Genomic DNA, 19,589 nt, shown 5'->3' with positions numbered 1-19,589 from the left:
ATGTAGTTATCTAAGAACAGATATTCCTAATCCAAATATCTATTCAGCAGATATCAGATTTGGCAACTTCTTGGGTTACTGCAAGAAGATTTATTTGACCATTTTAACTCAGAAAGAAGAACTGGCCCATTGCATTAGCTACATCTACCGTGGCCATAGGATCAGGCAATGATAGGATGTATAATAGTAATACACTAGACCTAGACAGGAGCCAAAGAGATTTCGGGATAAACGGGTTCTTTGAGTTCCAATGTTTTCATTCTACAGGTGAAGTGATAGAGAGCCAGAAAAGTTATTTGAATTGCTTAAAATTCATACAACAATTTAATCTCAGAGCTGTTTCTAAAATTCAAGTCAGTTTGACCCTCCCGCCCACCCCCATCAGTAGGCTTTCTGCTTTGTGCTTCTGTTTCCAATTAAGAAGGTAAAGAAGAAAATAACAGACACAGAAAGGTATACCTCATATGCTGATTCACTCCTGCAAGGTCAAATTTTTATCCTTACCCCATACTCTGACTGCAAAATAAACATATATGGGTTAAAGGGTTAAATAACTTTGTAAAAGAAAGAATAGGACAAATGAGTCTGATTTCAGGAAACAAAAGCACTTTCTAAGCAGAATGTGGTGAAATAAATTACAAAGAAAAATGATAAATTTGACTACATGTGAATTTTAATGCGCCATTTATCAAAAGTAATATAAATAAATTTAAGGTGAAATCAGAAAAAAAAAGCACACTAACCTTGATGGGTAAGGTCTTGATGTTCTTAATAGTAATAATAAAAAAATGAATACTTCATTTCAAAAGACAAACTATGATAGAAACGGGGCAAGGAGCCTGAGTAAACCAAGCTTATGGTACAAACCGTGAATATATTCTGAGTCTCATATGTATATAAATGTTTGAAGTTATATAAGATGTTATCACCTTCCCCTATCAAATGTGCAAATATTTAAAATTTAGCAACTGTCATTCTCAGGATCAGTGAGGCTGCAGGAAAGTGAGAACTATTGCGATGTTAGCAGACTGCATTATTTGTTCTAAATGTTTGCTGCCACTCTCTACCCATTCCATCTATATAGGGTTCCTGGCTATACCCTTTTCTAGGGGAGAAGTATCTTTCTCACCTCATTTTGGGGAGCTTGACCATGTGACTTGCTTCAGCCAATGGTATGTAGAAAGTGGCCTGCTCTATATGTGAACGGCAGCACGAAGGGGTATCATGGACTTGTACCACTGCTGTTTTCCCAGACGCCCCAGCATCCCCAGGTAGAGCTGCTGCTTTATCCTGGATTCCAGAAAAAAAGGATACACAAAGACAAGAGCCAAAACCGATCCAGAGTACGTGAATACTGTGAGCAGGAAATCAGCCTTGGTTGTTGAATCCCCTGACATCTGAAATGTTAATGTTGTTTTTACTGCAGCATAACCTAGCAAAAGCTAATAAATATAGTAGGAACATAAACAGCACAACACTTACTAAAAAAAACATTTTAACAATATATATCAGGAGCCTTAAAATTAGCTGACACTATTGACTTAAAGATTCCCTTCCATGACACTATGCGTCAAGAGGCTCACAGCAATATAACTCTTGATGCTGAAAATTGGAAGCAAGCCAAATGACCAAAATTAGGAGAATGATTGAATAAATCATGATAAATACATAGTCTGGAATGTTACAGAGCCATTTAAATGGTATTTACAAGGAATATTTAATGGCATAAGAAAATAGTCTCTATGTAACATGAGGTGACAAAACTGTGTACAATTTGAAAATGTAGAATGATGCCAGATTTGTAATATATACAAATATGTGTGAAAAAAGCTTGAAAGGAAATATATCAAAAATCTTTTCAGTGCTTATTACTTGATGGGTGAGAAAAAGTTATTTTATTCTCTTCTTCATATAGTCTTGTATTTTAAAAAATCAGGAACAGCAAGGGTGCTTCTTTTATTTTTTTAATCAGAGCATATATAAAACCACCAGATTGACCTTATTTTTGCACATGAGAGAATAAACCTCAAAGAGATTGAGTAGGTCCTGGGGGAGCCAGATTAGAACCTGGTTCTATATATGCTTTTAACTATTATACATGTATTATTTTACGATAAAACTATCTTGACTGTAATGTTTCTGCTCAAATATCTTTATCATGAAGAAGAAACTCTTATATCCACTAACCTAATTAACACTTTACAATAAAATTATACCAAAACCAGAACAGAAGCATAGACCTTGTTATTTTATAATTCAGATTTCTAATATTCATTCATAAATTGACTCAAAAACTATTTATTTAGATTCTCTCAGGTTCTAAAGGCTATGCTAGGCCTAGGAGACTAACTAGCAAATAGGAGAAAAACGGACCACCCCCTCACTAAGCTTCAGCCAAGTACGTACATGCAATATGATCTTTCTTTATCCTGCCACCTTACATTGCCATTATTCTCTTTATTTCATCTTTAAAGCATCACTCCAGGCACCAGAATGATTTTTACATGATAAATGGACAGTAAATGCTATTTGCCTATATTTATTATTTTGTTTGATTTTTAATTCCTGAACTCACCTGGCAGAATGCTAGCACTTTTCTCTGTAAGCTATAGGACACCATTGACTTAACAACAGATAGCAAATGTATCTTAAGCTTTATAATGTAATGTTCAATAAATCTATTAATTCACCTTCATCTTACCCTACTGATAGTCTTACACTGGGAAAGACTGAAGGCAGAAGGAAAGGGGACGACAGAGGATGAGATGGTTGAAAGGCATCATCGACTCGATGGACATGAGTTTGAGCAAGCTCTGGGAATTGGTGATGGACAGGGAAGCCTGGTGTGGTACAGTCCATGGGGTTGCAAAGAGTCAGACGTGACTGACTGAACTGAACTGAACTGATCCTTCCAATATTTACTTTATAAAACATGCTTCAATAGTGCACTGGTGTAGAATAAGAGCAGATAGACAAACAACTGGTGTTTGCATTTTTAAGAATTTTAAGAATTCCCTTCCTCATGTGTTCCTAATAAACCCATCTTCCCCTTTGAGAGGATCCCTGGCACTTTCTCTATGAAGAGATTTTGTACCAGTTTTCCTTGCTGAGCATTCAGACCTCACTATATACATATTAGCGTTGTAGGGCTGTCCTGACAAAATACCGCAAACTGGGTGAGTTTAATAGTGGAAATTTATTTTCTCCAATTTCTGGACCCTGAAAGTTCACGATCAAGGTGTCTGCAAATTTAGTTTCTTCCAAGACCTTTGTCCTTGGCTTCCAGACAGCCACCTATCTCTGCGTCCTCAAACGGTTGTCCCTTGATCTCTGTTATCTGCATCCTCATCTTTCTCTTTTAATAAGCACACCAGTTGTATTGGATTAGTGTCCACCCATGTAGCCTCACTGCAACTCTTTAAAGGTCTCATCTCAAATATATTAAGATTCTGAGGTACTGGGGATGAAGACTTCAGCATGCAGACTTAGAGGACCCACAGTGCAGCTCACAGCAGTGACACTGGGTTGCTTCTCTGCCCTTCTGTCTGATACGCGAACTCACCCAGTGGCAAGGGCATCCACTGGCGAAGTCAACCATTAATGGCCAGGATCTGGTCCATTGTAGGTATTTGATAAATGTTGGCTGGAACAATAAGACCATGGAGTTGCAGAGCATAGAACCGAAGAGAGTACAGAACAGGAGGAGGAGATGAAATGAGAACCTCAGGGGAGGTGGCACGTCACGTGGACTAAATGTTTAGGAAAGGGTGGGTGTGTGCCCACAGAAGAGAGAACCCCATCCCAAAGTAGAATAATGTATCCAAAATCATGGATGTTGACAGGACTTGACAGATTAATGGAGCAAGAAGGAAAATCAAGACTTTCAGTACTGGTGGTCACCTGCCAGTTCAGTTCAGTCGCTCAGTCATGTCCGACTCTTTGCAATCCTATGAACCGCAGCACACCAGGCCTCCCTGTCCATCACCAACTCCCAGAGTTTACTCAAACTCATGTCCATTGAGTCGGTGATGCCATCCAACCATCTCATCCTCTGTCGTCCCCTTCTCCTCCTGCCCTCAATCTTTCCCAGCATCAGGGTCTTTCCAAATAAGTCAGCTCTTCGCATCAGGTGGCCAAAGTATTAGAGTTTCAGCTTCAACATCAGCCCTTCCAATGAACACCCAGGACTGATTTCCTTTAGAATGGACTGGTTGGATCTCCTTACAGTCCAAGGGACTCTCAAGAGTCTTCTCCAACATCACAGTTCAAAAGCATCAATTCTTCCCCACTCAGCTTTCTTTATAGTCCAACTCTCACATCCATACAACCACTTAAAAAACCATAGCCTTTGCTAGATGGACCTTTGTTGGCAAAGGAATATCTCTGTTTTTAAATATGCTATTTAGGTTGGTCATATCTTTCCTTCCAAGGAGTAAATGTCTTTTAATTTCATGGCTGCAGTCACCATCCTCAGTGATTTTGGAGCCCCCCAAAAATAAAGTCAGCCACTGTTTCCACTGTTTCCCCATCTATTTCCCATGAAGTGATAGGACCAGATGCCATGATCTTAGTTTTCTGAATGTTGAGCTTTAAGCCAAACTTTTCACTCTCCTCTTTCACTTTCATCAAGAGGCCCTTTAGTTCTTCACTTTCTGCCATAGGGTGGTGTCATCTGCATATCTGAGGTTATTGATATTTCTCCCTGCAATCTTGATTCCAGCTTGTGCTTCCTCCAGCCCAGCGTTTCTCATGATGTAGTCTGCATATAAGTTAAATAAGCAGGGTGACAATATACGGCTTTGATGTACTCTTTTTCCTATTTTGAACCAGTTGTTGTTCCATGTCCAGTTCTAACTGTTGCTTCCTGACCTGCATACATGTTTCTCAAGAGGCAGGTCAGGTGGTCTGGTATTCCCATCTCCTTCAGAATTTTCCACTGTCCGTGGTGATCCACACAGTCAAAGGCTTCAGCATAGCTAATAAAGTAGAAATAGATGTTTTTCTGGAACTCTCTTGCTTTTTCAATGATCCAGCAGATGTTGGCAATTTGATCTCTGATTCCTCTGCTCTTTCTAAAACCAGCTTGAACATCTGGAAGTTCATAGTTCACGTATTGTTGAAGCCTGTCTTGGAGAATTTTGATCATTACTTTACTAGTGTCTGAGATGAGTGCAATTGTGCGGTAGTTTGAGCACTCTTTGGCATTGCCTTTCTTTGGGACTGGACTGAAGACGGACCTTTAGCAGTCCCGTGGCCACTGCTGAGTTTTCCAAATTTGCTGGCATATTGAGTGCAGGACTTTCACAGCATCATCTTTTAGGATTTGAAATAGCTCAACTAGGAATTCCATCACCTCCACTAGCTTTGTTTGTAGTGACGCTTCCTAAGGCCCACTTGACTTCACATTCCAGGATGTCTGGCTCTCGGTGAGTGATCACACCATCGTGGTTATCTGAGTCATGAAGATCTTTTTTGTATAGTTCTGTGTATTCTTGCCACCTCTTCTTAATATCTTCTGCTTCTGTTAGTTCCATACCATTTCTGTCCTTTATTGAGCCCATCTTTGCATGAAATGTTCCCTTGGTATCTCTAATATTCTTGAAGAGATCTCTAGTCTTTCCCATTCTATTGTTTTCCTCTATTTGCAGTGACCACTGAGGAAGGCTTTCTTATCTCTCCTTGCTTTTCTTTGGAACTCTGCATTCAAACAGGAATATCTTTCTTTTTCTCCTTTGCTTTTCGCAGTGAGAAGTGGCGTGCGGTCACCTCTAAGCCGTCTAAGATAGGGATTCCTCCATCATCTATCCAAGTTACTCAACCTCTCCTTCAACACCCCTAAACATGAAGGGTACGAGTTTCAGCTGTGGGCTGGAAACTGTCATGGTGTTTACCAAACTTACTCATTCAAATATGATCTGAATGAGTTTGGCCACATGTGCATACCGTGTCTCCTTTCCTCAACTGATACTGCTCATTTTAAATTAACTCATTTTTCATACAGTGCATTTAAAATGGAACTTAATATTATTACCACAACTACTTGAAAATCAGTATCTCTTGGCCTCAATAGAAGATATAGGTATATAGAAATCTACAAGCATGTTTTTTGATGTTCAGTTGCTCCGTCATGTCTGACTTTTTGAGATCCCATGGACTGCAGCATACCAGGCTTCCCTGTCCTTCACTACATCCTGGAGTTTGCTCAAACTCATGTCCATTGAGTAAACTCTGGGAGATAGTGAAGGATATATGGAAATCCATAACTGTACAAGTTATTATTAACGTAACTACACACACACACACACACCCCTAAAAACATGGCATTTACTACAAAAGCTAGGTAAACCACACTTTTGGGAAATTTATTAGAGTAAACCTCTTTAAGGGAAGATTAAATCAGTCCATTTACATTTGGCTCTCTTAATAAAGGCAACGTGTTCAAATTATTACAGGGGAGAAATTCTGATTTGGTGACGGTAGAGTATGTGCAGACAAGCAGTTGGAAGAGAGTCAGTGGATGGAGGAAATCTCCCTGGAGTTATGCCTGAGTGCAGTGGCCAGTAGAATATCACCATCGTGGAAACACTAACAGGTCAGTCCCTTTATTTGGAAACAGGTTGCTCCTAGTTCATGCTTTAATTCAAACTCAAAAATAATAGAACTCTATTTTAAGTGATTAAATACAGATTAAACAGTTCCCTTACAATCTGATTTCCTCTGTAAATTTGCTCAACAAATCCTTTCTCCATAAAGAGTAGGGAGGAAAATTTCTAACCAGCTCCAATTTGAATGAGGACTTAAACTCTTTTTGCTTAAGAGACTCCTGAATTTCTCTATGTGTGTGTGTGCTTAATCACGTCTTGACTCTTGAACTGTGGCCCACCAGACTCCTCTGTCCATGGCATTTTCCAGGCAAGGATACTGGAGTGGGTTGCAATTTCCTAGTTCAGAGGATCTTCCCAACCCAGAAATCAAAACTTCATCTCTTGCTTGTCCTGCACTGGCAGCCAGAGTCTCTATCACTGCACCACCTTGGAAGCCTTCCTGAATTCTGAGCTAATTTCAATTTGCTCTGTGGCCTTGAGCAATCATTCTGTTTCATTGAGCCTCAGTTTCCAAGCCTGTGAAACAATTGGATTGCAAGTAGACCAATGGTTCTGGGAGTGTGGTCCCCAGAACAACAGCAAGGACACCGGTGTGGGACCTGCAAGAAATGCGCATTTTTGGGCCCCACTCCGGATACACCGCATCCGCAGCTCTGGGGTAAGTGAAGCCATCTGTGTCTTAGCTAGCCTTCCTGGTGGTTCCGACGCTGAAGTTTGAGAGTCATTTCACAGGAGGATATGCAAAGCTCTCTCTGCCCTGCCATCTGTGAAGAGCTGGGATCCTGTGGTCTTTGAATGGGAGGCAGCAAAAGAGACCCTGTGTTACCAGTAGGAGGGAAAGCTGGCTGGGTTGAACTGCTTGAAGAATGAATGTGTTCTTCGGAGGAGAATCACCTGGCCTAACTAATGACTACAAATCCCAAGGGGAGAAAATCCTGGGAAGGGTTTCTCTGGCCACCTGGAAAGGAAGCAGGGACAATATGGGGGAATTCTCTCCTGGCGCTTTGGGATGGGAAGAGAAGGCAGATAACGTCTTCATTAGGAACAGCTTGGCATGCATCATGCATCGTGTGTATAAACAGAAGTGGTGTGTTATTTGGCCCCAGGAATGGGGTTCCCAGAGATATGAGAAGTCCCATAAGCCACTGTCCTAAATTTTTTCCTTCTCCTAAATTTTGGTTAAAGGTAGAGTTTGGAGTGACTTGGTAAACGATGGGAAGGTAAATCAATGCAAGACCAAGGGGAGAGAAAGTTCCACAACAGCTGAGGCCACAAGGCACTTTCTGTCCCACAGATTCCTGAGGGAGAAACGCTTTTCCCAGCAAACAAATTCATCTCAACCCCAGTGGAGCCTGCGTAGAGGCAAGCTGTAGCATGAGTGGGGGCTGGAGAGGCAGTGATAGGGAGGAGGAAAAGGCAGAGAGGAATTCTGGCGCCATCTAGTGGCCGATGGAGCAAGGCTCTGGTCCTAACAGACGTCCAAGGATGGCTGGCACAAAAGCATCTTGTTTAAAAGAACGCCTTTAATACAGTTTAATTGCCAACCGCCAGGGAATTAAACTCCCCGCCATCCATGAGCACAGAGTGACAGCCCAGATAGTAATGGCAGAGATTAGTGGGCAGAAGGCCGCAAGTGGATCAAAGAATCCTGAATATATTAACAAGTCCTTTCTGTTGAAAGGCATTCCACCCTTTACACGTGAGATAGCTCATCCCATCCTGAAGTTAATATTGAGATTCAGGCAGTTAAGAGAAGAGTCAGTCCCCCTTTTGTAGGTGAGAAAACTGGTGCCCCAGAAAGATGTGACTCGAGGTTCCACAGAGCAGATGGCAAGGGTAAAATGGCAACCCCAAAGAGTTCTGCCCTTCAACACCAAGCCCACCATTCTCTCAGCCACAGTAAGAAATGCTCGGGCAAGCTCAGGGTATATGAAACCCAGATGTTCGTCCCTTCTCAGAGGCATCACTAGAATGTCCCATAAAGTTCATGGTTTTCAAATGCCAGAATCGAAATTATTATCTCTACCATTTTTCTCCCCCCCTTTAGGATCTCTTCTGCTTTCTGTCCTGAAGAATATAGAGATAAAAGGTGTCCTTTCCCTTCCAGGGTCTGTAAGGGAGTTGGGGAGGCAGGATTTAAGCACGGTGAACAAATAGGTAAGATGACAGGGCCCTATGGAATGCCCTACCAGATGGGTTGGAAGGGAGTGCCCCTGCTTAGGTTCCTTACGGCCAAGAAAAAGGCGGGGCTCTTCCCCAGAGGGAAAACAAAGCTTTCAACTGAGCAAATTGAGGAGGAGATACGTGGCCCCCGGACCCGCTCTGCCCCTCCTCTGATCTTCCACTGCAGAGTCCCCCTCCTCCTCTTTCTGCTTTGCTTCACCTCCTCAAACAAAAGGGTTGTTGCTGTTGTTTCCTACACAACCAGGTAAATCAATGTGTCATTTTGCCCATCAAAGCTCACCGATGGCTCTCCGTGGCCCCTGGTCAGAACGGAAAGCTTCCCCGAGGGCACAGAGCCCGTCTGGCCCCAGGCTTGCCGGCTGCCCCTCGGCCCCTGGCTTCCTGCATCACTCACGCCTCTCTGCCACGGCCACCTGCAGGGACCGCCCACGTGAGCCCGTCAGACGCTGCCTCTGCTACCCGACAGCTGACGTTTCTCACATCAGAAGAGAAGTCTGTCCCTGAAGGGCTGGCATGCGCCTTCAGGCTCTGTTTAAGTCTCAGCTTCTCAGAGACCCCTCCTTCCACCTCACCCACCATGCCGCTCTCCCTCCGTTCTCTAAGACCGCAGCCGCCTTCGCCTTTCTCTTTCTTCTCGGTTCCTACGCATCCCGTGAAACGTGATTCCCCCGGTGGCTCCCTATTTCCTATGCATCACCCCAACTCGGATGCAGGCTGGGGTAGAAGAGACGATGTCTGTGGTCTTTACGATACAGGACTGAGATCCGGGTACCCCAGTGAACACCTTCTGGCTGTTACCAGGACTCAAGACAGAACCGTATCCGTGGATGTGCATTGAGTAAATGTTCTCACTTCACTTAAGGAAAAGGTGAATCATAAATTCAGTAGGGAAGAGCCGGTCATTTCAGGAAATAATACTGTATGGGCTCATGGAGATCTTCCTTTAATAAGAGGGGATGTAGAGCAGCCACGACTCTCGGTTGCTGCTAGGAGGCTCTGGACTAACACAGGCACCTTGGGAAACTGCCTGGCAATATCTCCTGTAAGTGAACATACTTACCCTGTGACCTCACAGGTCTTTTCATGGTCATATACCCGAAAGCTATATGCAGGAATGTTTCCCCAGAAAGGGGTCTAAGAAGGCCCATAGCATAGCCATTCGTAATAGCTATTAGCACTATCACATAGGTTTCTAATCCCCAAGTTGGAGATAAGCTGAATGCCCATAAATAGTAGAATTAGTACATTTTGATACATACACAGAATGAAGCATTTACAGATGAAAAAGAACAAGTTACTGTTATATGAAACCATTTTGATAAATCCCACGAGCTTAATACCTGGGCAACACAAGCCATATGCTAAGCAGTACAGAGTATTGTTCCCTCTGCTTAAAGTTCGAAAACAGAAAAACACTAATATCTGGTGATATGAATCAATGAGGGGAGTGGACAGCGATGGACCTGGGGGTTGGGTAAGAGTTCACTGTCCTGATGCGGGTCCCTTCCTTAATCTGGGGGCTGGCTCCCTGGCTGTGCTGCCTTTGTGGAAAATCATCACGATGCACACTTGGGGTCTGTGCACATTTCTGTGTAGGTATTACATTTCAGTGACAAATAAATCACATTAACAAAAATTTCTCTGATAAAGGAAGAAAGATGGAAAGGAGGAAGGGTCAGAGGCAAGGAAGGAAGGATGGAAGGAAAGAGGGACAGGGAAGGAGAGAAAGAAAGGAAGCAAAGGAATGTTGATTCCCTTTTCTTTCTCATCAGACTGGGGGTCCCCCCACCGCCTCATGCTACACGGGACCTCATCATCAGCCACACCCACTTCTGCCGTCACCCATCCTCACCTCCTCCTGGAAGTCTAGGTCAGCACCGTCATGTGGGTCTCCACTCCCGGCCCCTTCCTCTACGTGCCGCCTCCCTATATAGCAAAAGTAATGGATGCCTCAGGCCAAACCCAGATGTTTTAAACTAGTTCCCTTCTAATCTTCCATGGAAAGCATGCGTGCAAAGAACACAGGCTTAGTGGTAAACTGTCACTGCATGCGGGCAAAGTTGCTCCAATCATGTCCAACTCTTTGCAACCCCATGGACTATGGCCCTCCAGGCTCCTCTGTCCATGGGATTCTCCAGGCAAGAATACTGGAGTGCGTTGCCATGCCCTCCTCCAGGGGATCTTCCGGACCTAGGGATCAAACCTGCATCTCTTCCAAACTGTCACTAACCTGGCAAAATCAGACAGGTGCATGATCAGGAGGAAGGGACGCTGGAATCAGGTCACCTGAGGAATGGTTTCTTGCACCAGGAGAAATTCAGTCTGAGAAAAAGGATGGGCGAATGTGTGCTGGGGACTTGCTCTCCTCAGCCCCTCATTCCTACCTCTCATCACCTCCTCAGAGGAAACTCCCACAGCCCGGGTCTTAGCAACTGACAGTTTAAAAGTGCCCCAGGTTGTTTTGACTAGATTAGGTTATAATGATAGTCCAAATCAGCGAGACACAGATTTTTTTTAATTTATTTATTTGTTTTAATTAGAGACTAATTATGTTACAATATTGTGGTGGGTTTGCCATACGTTGACATGAATCAGCCACGGGTGTACATGTGACCGCATCCTGAACCCCCTCCCACCTCCCTCCCCATCCCATCCCTCAGGGTCATCCCAGTGCACCAGCCCTGAGCACCCTGCCTCATGCATTGAACCTGGACTGGTGATCTGCTACACATATGATAATATACATGTTTCAATGCTATTCTCTCGGATCATCCCACCCTCACCTTCTCCCACAGAGTCCAAAAGACTGTTCTATACATCTGTGTCTCTTTTGCTGTCTCGCATATAGGGTCATCGTTACCAACTTTCTAAATTCCATATATATGTATTACTCTACTGTATTGGTGTTTTTCTTTCTGACTTACTTCACTCTGTATAATAGGCTCCGGTTTCATCCATCTCATTAGAATGGATTCAAATGCATTCTTTTTAATGTCTGAGTAATATTCCATGGTGTATATATACCACAGCTTCCTTATCCATTCATCTGCTGATGGGCATCTAGGTTGCTTCCATGTCCTGGCTATTATAAACAGTGCTGCGATGAACATTGGGGTGCACGTGTCTCTTTCAATTCTGGTTTCCTCAGTGTGTATGCCCAGCAGCGGGATTGCTAAATCATATGGCAGTTCTATTTCCAGTTTTTTAAGGAATCTCCACACTGTTCTCCATAGTGGCTGTACTACTTTTCATTCCCACAAACAGTGTAAGACGGTTCCCTTTTCTCCACACCCTCTCCAGCATTTATTGTTTGTAGACTTTTTGATAGCAGCCATTCTGACAGGCGTGAGATGGTACCTCATTGTGGTTTTGATTTGCATTTCGCTGATAATGAGGAGACACAGATCTTGCAGCTATCAGACTCACCGAGGGAGCTTGTTCAAAATATAGTCCTCAATCTTACTCCAAACTTATGGATTCAGAAACTCTGGGATCTATACAATTTAGCAGGATTCCTAAGTTGTTCTTCAATAGCGGAGCACAGAGGTTAAAAACTTCTGTTCTAAATAGTCAGATTTCTGTTGCAATTTCAGTTTTACCACATCCTGTTTATACAGGTTTGGGCAGTTTATTTAACTTTATCAGCCCGCCTTCCCTATTAGTAGCATGAAGACGATAACTGGGTTCATCTTTTAGCACTGCTTTGGGTTTTAAATGAAGCGCTGGGCACAATGTTTGGCAAGCAAAGTGGTGAGAAATGTCATGCGCTGTGTCCAGTACTGATGCAAAGTCAGTACAGGTGCTTGGAGACCACTATTTTACAAGACTTCCTACCCATCACTTACACATTGGATGCTAACACAGTGATTATTGGCTTACACTGTGTATTGACACATTCCCACATGTATGTCCCCACGTGGAGTATTTTCCTATTAGACTGTAAGTTAAATGAGGGCAAGGTTCAGATCTATTTAGTTTACCATTACACCAGATACATTTACCTTTTTATGTAGCACTGTGCCTAACACACTATAGGCATGAAGAAACAATGTTGCATGAAAGAATACCTAAACTAATGATTGAAGTATGGGCAATCATATACTATTATCACTCAGGGTTACTTGACCATACAGTGCAGAGCTCAAAGGGAAAAAAATAAAAACTGTCTGGCAAAAATTTTCTCTGGAGAATCTAAGACTCAGGATTGCCAATTTCTAGTAATATAAATACAGGATACCTAGTTACATTTGAATTTCCGGTAAGCGAAAACCAGTGATTTCTGTTATAAATGTGCTCTGCACAACAGTGAGGGCATACTTACACTGGAAAAATGGTTATTATTTTTATTAGAAATCCAAACTCAATTAGGCATCCTGTGTTCTGTGTGGCAACTCTAAAGACCAGTCTAGTCTAGGGCTGGAAATTAGGAACTATTAAATAAGCTGAGGGTGGTAATTTTAAAAAAAAGCAACTCAAATCTTTACTGTATAAAGATCTGATTAACTGTGTGTGGGAGTGTGTGTACGTGTGTGTGTATAAGACAGAGAAAGACAAACGACTAGGCTACTAAAGCCTTTTATGGCAACAAGTCAAAGGTTAGAATTTTAGCCAATACATTTAGTTTCTTGCCAGTTTTCCTACAACAGAAGGGTTTCAGGATCTCAGCTAATCCTTTCTTAGGCTGGCTTCACTGACTAAAATGGAGTCTGTGTTTTAGCTAACAAATAATTAGCCTTCATAAGAGATGTGTAAACAAATCATTGACTCATGAACTTTCTAATTGTTCTCACCTATTATTTGATCTAAGCTCATAATGCTGCCGTAAAAGAGATTCAAATGCCGCTGGAGGATTAAATAGATTATCTTTAAGGTCCTTTCTCTAGTTAAGAGTTACACATTCATATATATGTGCATGCTTTCTTGTGTAATCTTTATTTTCAAATACATTTTTGAGAAACACGCTGTCCAGAAAAGGGCGTTAAATAAAATATTTAAAGGGGAGTTTTGTGAGACTAGGAACTATACCTCGAGTTCCTGTGTATCCTCCCAGAGCCCATGATGACCACGTGATTTAATGCTGTCTTAACTCTCCACCCCTTGCCCTCTTAATCCCTTACACTGCTCTATTTTTTCCTTTCTTATAATAACATTTATGAACTTCCAACCTACTGTAAAATTGACAAATTTATGGCATGCATTGGGCTTTGCTGTTGGCTCATATGGTAAAGAATCTGTCTGTCTCTGCTTAGAAGAAAGATTTGTTCTCAATAGATGGCCGATCAAGGCACAGACTCTGTCTTAAGTGGAAAAAAGAACAGTTCATGACAAGAATATCTAAGACCCAATTGACCATCTAATATTATCTTTACCCCCTGCATGTCAGAAATACCTAAAAATGACCTGGTCCTGCAATATTCTTACACAAAGCAGTATCTCCCATTTCTAGTCTCTGCTCCCGTGAGTAATTTGGTAGGAGGCAACATAAGGTATAGAGTAAATAAGGTTCCAATGACCTGTGTTTCAACTCTAGCTCTACTAAACAGCTCCGCAATTTCAAACCAATCACATCAAGGTTCATTTTCTCTTCCATTCAATGACAGGATTGTGCCAACTGAACCCAAAGACACCTTCTATATCTAAAGATATTCTGACTTAAAACTCCTGAAATCTCACATCAGTGTTACAACGACTAGAAATGAGAGGCTGAAATAAAAAATAGCGCATGTCTCTGAAAAGAGGCACAGTAAACGAAATAATGACGTCACAATAAACCAGAGAAAGCAGGACCCATTTAAAAAGTCTGTTGATTTTACACTTTGTCGTGGGCCAGCTCTTTGTACAGCTGAATCTACAAGTAGGAGAAATAGTACACCGCTGCCAACCATTAGAAGCAGAAAATATCGATTTAAAGTAATTTGCTACAATTACTTTAATGCATAATTTTGTATAGTCAATTACTCCATATTTATGATATAATAGCGCCTTGTTTATAATAATGACAATAATAAATTCTAGGACTCATCGAGAACAGAGAGCGTGCCAAACACAGAACTAATCATTTTGCACACAGTATCTAATTTGAAGCTCAAAGAAGTCCCTGTAGAGGTAGTGTGTATAATCCCCATTTCACAGACAAAGAAGCTGAGGCAGGTGAGGAACCAACGTGCCCAATAACACATGATGGTAAACTAGGCTTGGAGGCTGAGCTCAGGCGTCACCGGGGCGTGTGCCCTGAACCTCCTCAGTGCTTGCTCCCTGCTCTGGTGATAATCAACCAGCGTCTTGGGTAAACACACTGTCTTCCCCCATCACTAGTATGGAACACACACCCTTGAAAACAGGCAGAGATATTCCTCACTCCTGCCTTTGCTGAGTCCAGGGGAAAGTTTGGTCCATTTATAGTGAGAGCAAAATATCTGTGGTGATAACTTGAAAACACATGATATTTAGCCTTATCTCTTTACCTATATCCTTAGAGTTGTGCCTATGTCTTATCTGATTTCCCTACTTGTGCCGAACAGTGATCAGATGACACCTGAGAATTTAGTTACATGCATTAAATTACTTAACTGGTGAGTTTTATGGACTTTTTCAAGTCCTTAAAGAAGAGGAGAGGAAGTTTGGGGATGATAAAAATTTAAATATTGGCTTAGGTTTTATATATATATATATATATATATATATATATATATATATGTATATATATGAAAAGAAAAGATTGAAATAATCCTGGAAACATTGACTTAATACAAAATTGATGATAAAGACCATTAAGAGAAAGTCCCACCATTTAAAAAATAATCATTCACGGATGTATTCATTCACTTCATAGATAGGTGTTAGATGCTGGAATTCAAAAGTGAACAAGAAAAATGAAAAATGTATTGTCTGTCCTGAGGTCTCAATTTTGTCTTATGCTGGTTCTTCTAGCCAGGAGCTTATAATGTGTTTGTGAGTGTGAGAGAGTGTGTGTGTGTGTGTGTGTGTGTGTGTGTGTGTGTGTGTGTGTGTGCAGATGGCGGAGGCATAAAGGAATGCTGACTTATAGAGTGGAATGAAATGCTACTGTGAGAAAACTTCAGAGACATGTGAAACCTAAGAAGTATATAGCATGTATCTCAGACTTGGGATAGGAAACTGTTGATCAGAAATGACTTTCAGCATGAAATGATATCTGAGTTCAGACCTGAGAAGGAAACAGAGTCAGAGAGGGGGAAATGGTAAGGCTGACACTATCTGCCAACCAAAAAGTTATTCTCCTCCCGTCCACCCCGTTTTGTTTTATTTTTGATTCAGAGAGGTTGGGTGTAGGATCCAAGTCTACCATGGGGACTATGGCATTCTAGAAACAGTCTCTTGCTATCAGTAGGCAGAAGCATGCATCCTCAGTCATATCTGACTCTTTGTGACCCTGGAGACTGTAACCCACCAGGCTCCTCTGTCCATGGGACTTTCCAGGCAAGAATACTGGAGTGGGTTGCCACTTCTTCCTCCAGAGAATCTTCCCAACCCAAGGACTGAGCCCCCATCTCCTGCGTCTTCTGCATTGCAGGTGGATTCTTTACCCACTGAGCCGCCAGAGAAGCCATCTGTCTAGAGGAGGCACAAAGACCCTGTCTGCTCCATGCAGAAGTCTGCTTTATGTCTCTGAAAGTTGTTGTGTAAATGGAAGCTGCTGCAGCCATCTTGTGACCACGAGGAGCAGGCCAACAGAATTATGAAGCCAACCTTCTCAGAGCCCTTATATCACTGACTTCCTGAATCAGTACTCAGCAAGCATTCATTTTTAAACTTATCCTCAGTGATTCCTGTTACTTCTGGAAGAAAACATTTCCAATCAGATGAGGGACTGAAGGATATAAAGTGGTTCAGATAAAGGGCTTGAGGGTTAAAAATGCATGAACATATTTCAGGGTGTGAAAGAACTTTCAGAGGAGTGGGAATGATAAGAGGCAGTTGAGGTGGTGTGATAAGAGAAGAGAGGGACCATAGCTTGCCCAGCTTTTTGCTCCTTAATTAAAAAAAAAAAAAACTTAAGAAGGAACAATTTTATGTTGGGTTCTATTCTGGGCACTGGGGATAAAGCCCAAATAAAACAGATAACAATCTTTCCACCCATGGAGTTAGCATTCTAAGGGGGTTAGGAAGTGCTGGGCATGGCGTAGTTTCAAATAAAGTGGCCAAGGAAGAAGTCATTGAAAGGGGACCACCGCACAAAGATCTAAAGGGGATGGAAGAGCAGATGAGGTGAAATCCGACAGAAAAACAGTTCAGGGAGAGGAATCAGAAACAGCAAAGCACTGAAGAGAGGCTGCCCCTGGCACTTTCAAGGAAGGAGGAAAAGCATGAGCTGCAGAGGAAGAAGTTTAAGAAAGTAAATTCAGAGAAGTGGTGGGGAGGGTTGCGGTGTGTAGGACCCTGTAAATCATTGAAAGGTTTCTGATTTTCTTTCAAATGAGCCACAGATATGTTGGGTGGTGAGGGGGGTTTGATCAAGGAGCAGCATGAGGTCTCACATCTCACAGAATGAAACCAGTTAAGTTCAAACCAGACAGAGGGGAATGAGGGCAGAAGAACAGAAGCCAGCTGGGGAGGTTTCTCGCATAATGCAGGTAGGTGGTGTGAGTGGTTTGGCCAAGGCTGAGCTTGGTATTATAAATGTGGTGTGAGAGTTTGGGATTTCTGTCTTTTCTGATGACTGAATGCCAGGGTTTGATGATGGACTGAATGTGAACTATAAGAGAAAAAGAAGAGTCAAGACTAATTCCAAGGGAGGTATACCGAACAACTGCAAAGGTAGATTTGTGATTAATAACGTTGAGAAATATTGTGGAGAAATCAGTTTGGTTTGGGATTTGTCCATCAAAATGTCGTTTAGGTGTGTAAATGGAAATGCCAAACATGTGAATGGAAGTCTGAATCTGCACTTTAGGAGAGAGTCTTGGGCTGGATTTGGAAGTGCGAGCAATCTTCCAGGTAGAGATATACTTAAAGCCACAGGACTGGAATCATCAGGAGGATGAGAGGGGAAATTAGGACTTCAAGGACTGACAGTTGACCTATTTCAGTGATAAGAGATGTGAGAAATGAACAGAAACAAGCAAAAGAGACCGAGAAAGGGCACTCTGAAAGAAAAGGCAGGAGTTACGGTAAACCGGAAGCCAGTGAAGAAAGTGTTGAGAGTGAGGAGTGCGTTGACATCATACCTTGAGTTAGTTAAGGCTGAGTTTAGATCTCCAATCACCAATTCTAACTCTAAGCACAGGGGGAAATGTTGGAGTGGAGTCACCAACCTCAACTTGCTTCAGTCACAGATTTAACAAATCACTGCACTGCTTTCTGCTCAGTAACAGAATGTAGAAAGGGTTAGAACTGGAGTCCACATTCTGAAAGTAAGAGAAATAAGAACACTGTCAGGATTAGCGGATGTTTAGATCATAGTACGTTTTCCCTTATTTTAAGATTAAATATTTATTCTACAGAAAAGAGAGAGATAGCTTTTCCTCCCAGTTGATGAGCCAAGACTGCTGAGGAAGCATACCAGCAGGATAAGGCCCGGCGAGCCTTTATCATATAGCCACGCGTGTCAAGTAATGTGAGAAATTCCTAAGATAGAGAAGGAAGAAAAAAAAACTAGTCTCAGCTTTGTTCATCGTTAATGAACAAGAAGGAAAAGAGAAAGCCATCTCTCTTCAGCACAGAGAAATGATGGAACAAGGCGCTCTTATCATATCACTCCCCATGCTTCATAAAATAGGAGTAACTTTGGCAACCAGTCAAAACGAGAGAGGAAATATGCAAAGCACACATGTACTTCCGCACATGCAGGGTGAGATAGGAGAAACGGGAGCTTCAGGTTTGATTTGCTGTGTGTGTGTGCGTGTGTGTGTGTGTGTGTGAATAAATTCTGGATCTTTTAGCAAAAGTCAAACATTCTCTATACTGACTGCCTTAGTTTGTGCTTTCATGCACTCCTCTTGGCTTCTAAAAAATTAAGTTATCTTTTATCAACCTCCTTTGTATCTGGTATCTGGGAATTTCGGCACTAAGAGCATTCAGGACAGGACTATACTGAACTTTCCCTTAACTTAAGAAAGTCCTTTCATTTTCCTAGAGAGGACAATTATGTTAATATTAAACAGATCAAGATAGCTTACTATGTTCAAATATTTCCAAAGCACATTAAAAATATCTAGTTATACATAATGGTTGACAGAATAATTATGTATGTTACAATAAATTTTTAAAATAGGGAGTTTCCCTAAGGACATTCTATCCTACCACACTTGACTAGGGCTATTTAAACAGCAACCACAAAGGGTTATGCCTGGAAGAGGCTGTGGTGATAAAATTGAGTTTTGTTACACCTAACAGATATAAAACAATTTTGTTTATTAAAAGCACTCTATGTATATCGTTTCCTGTTGTTGTAATTGCTGCTGCTGCTAAGTCACTTCCATCATGTCCGCCTCTGTGCAACCCCATAGGTGGCAGCCCACCAGGAACAATACTTACTGTCAAAGTCTGATGGAATTTTTACAAATTCTGTGTAAGTTAAAGAGATTTGGCTCAAGTTGTGAATTTGTATTGTGTGGAAAGAATATGTTTCTGATATGATCTGCATTTCTACTGAGGTTAGGGTCAAATCTCAAAAAAACACCAAGTTTAGAGAAAACCTTAGAGAACATATAACCCAAACCTTTCATTTGACTTAGGTCACAAACTACAGTTCAGAGAGGATAAGTGACTTGCCTAAAGTCTTACAGCAAATTAGAAAAATCTATAATTATATTTCACTTA

The sequence above is a fragment of the Muntiacus reevesi genome, chromosome 10 (genome assembly GCF_963930625.1).
Source record: "Muntiacus reevesi chromosome 10, mMunRee1.1, whole genome shotgun sequence".
NCBI classification, from domain to species: Eukaryota; Metazoa; Chordata; class Mammalia; order Artiodactyla; family Cervidae; genus Muntiacus; species Muntiacus reevesi.
This window is presented reverse-complemented; position numbering follows the sequence as displayed.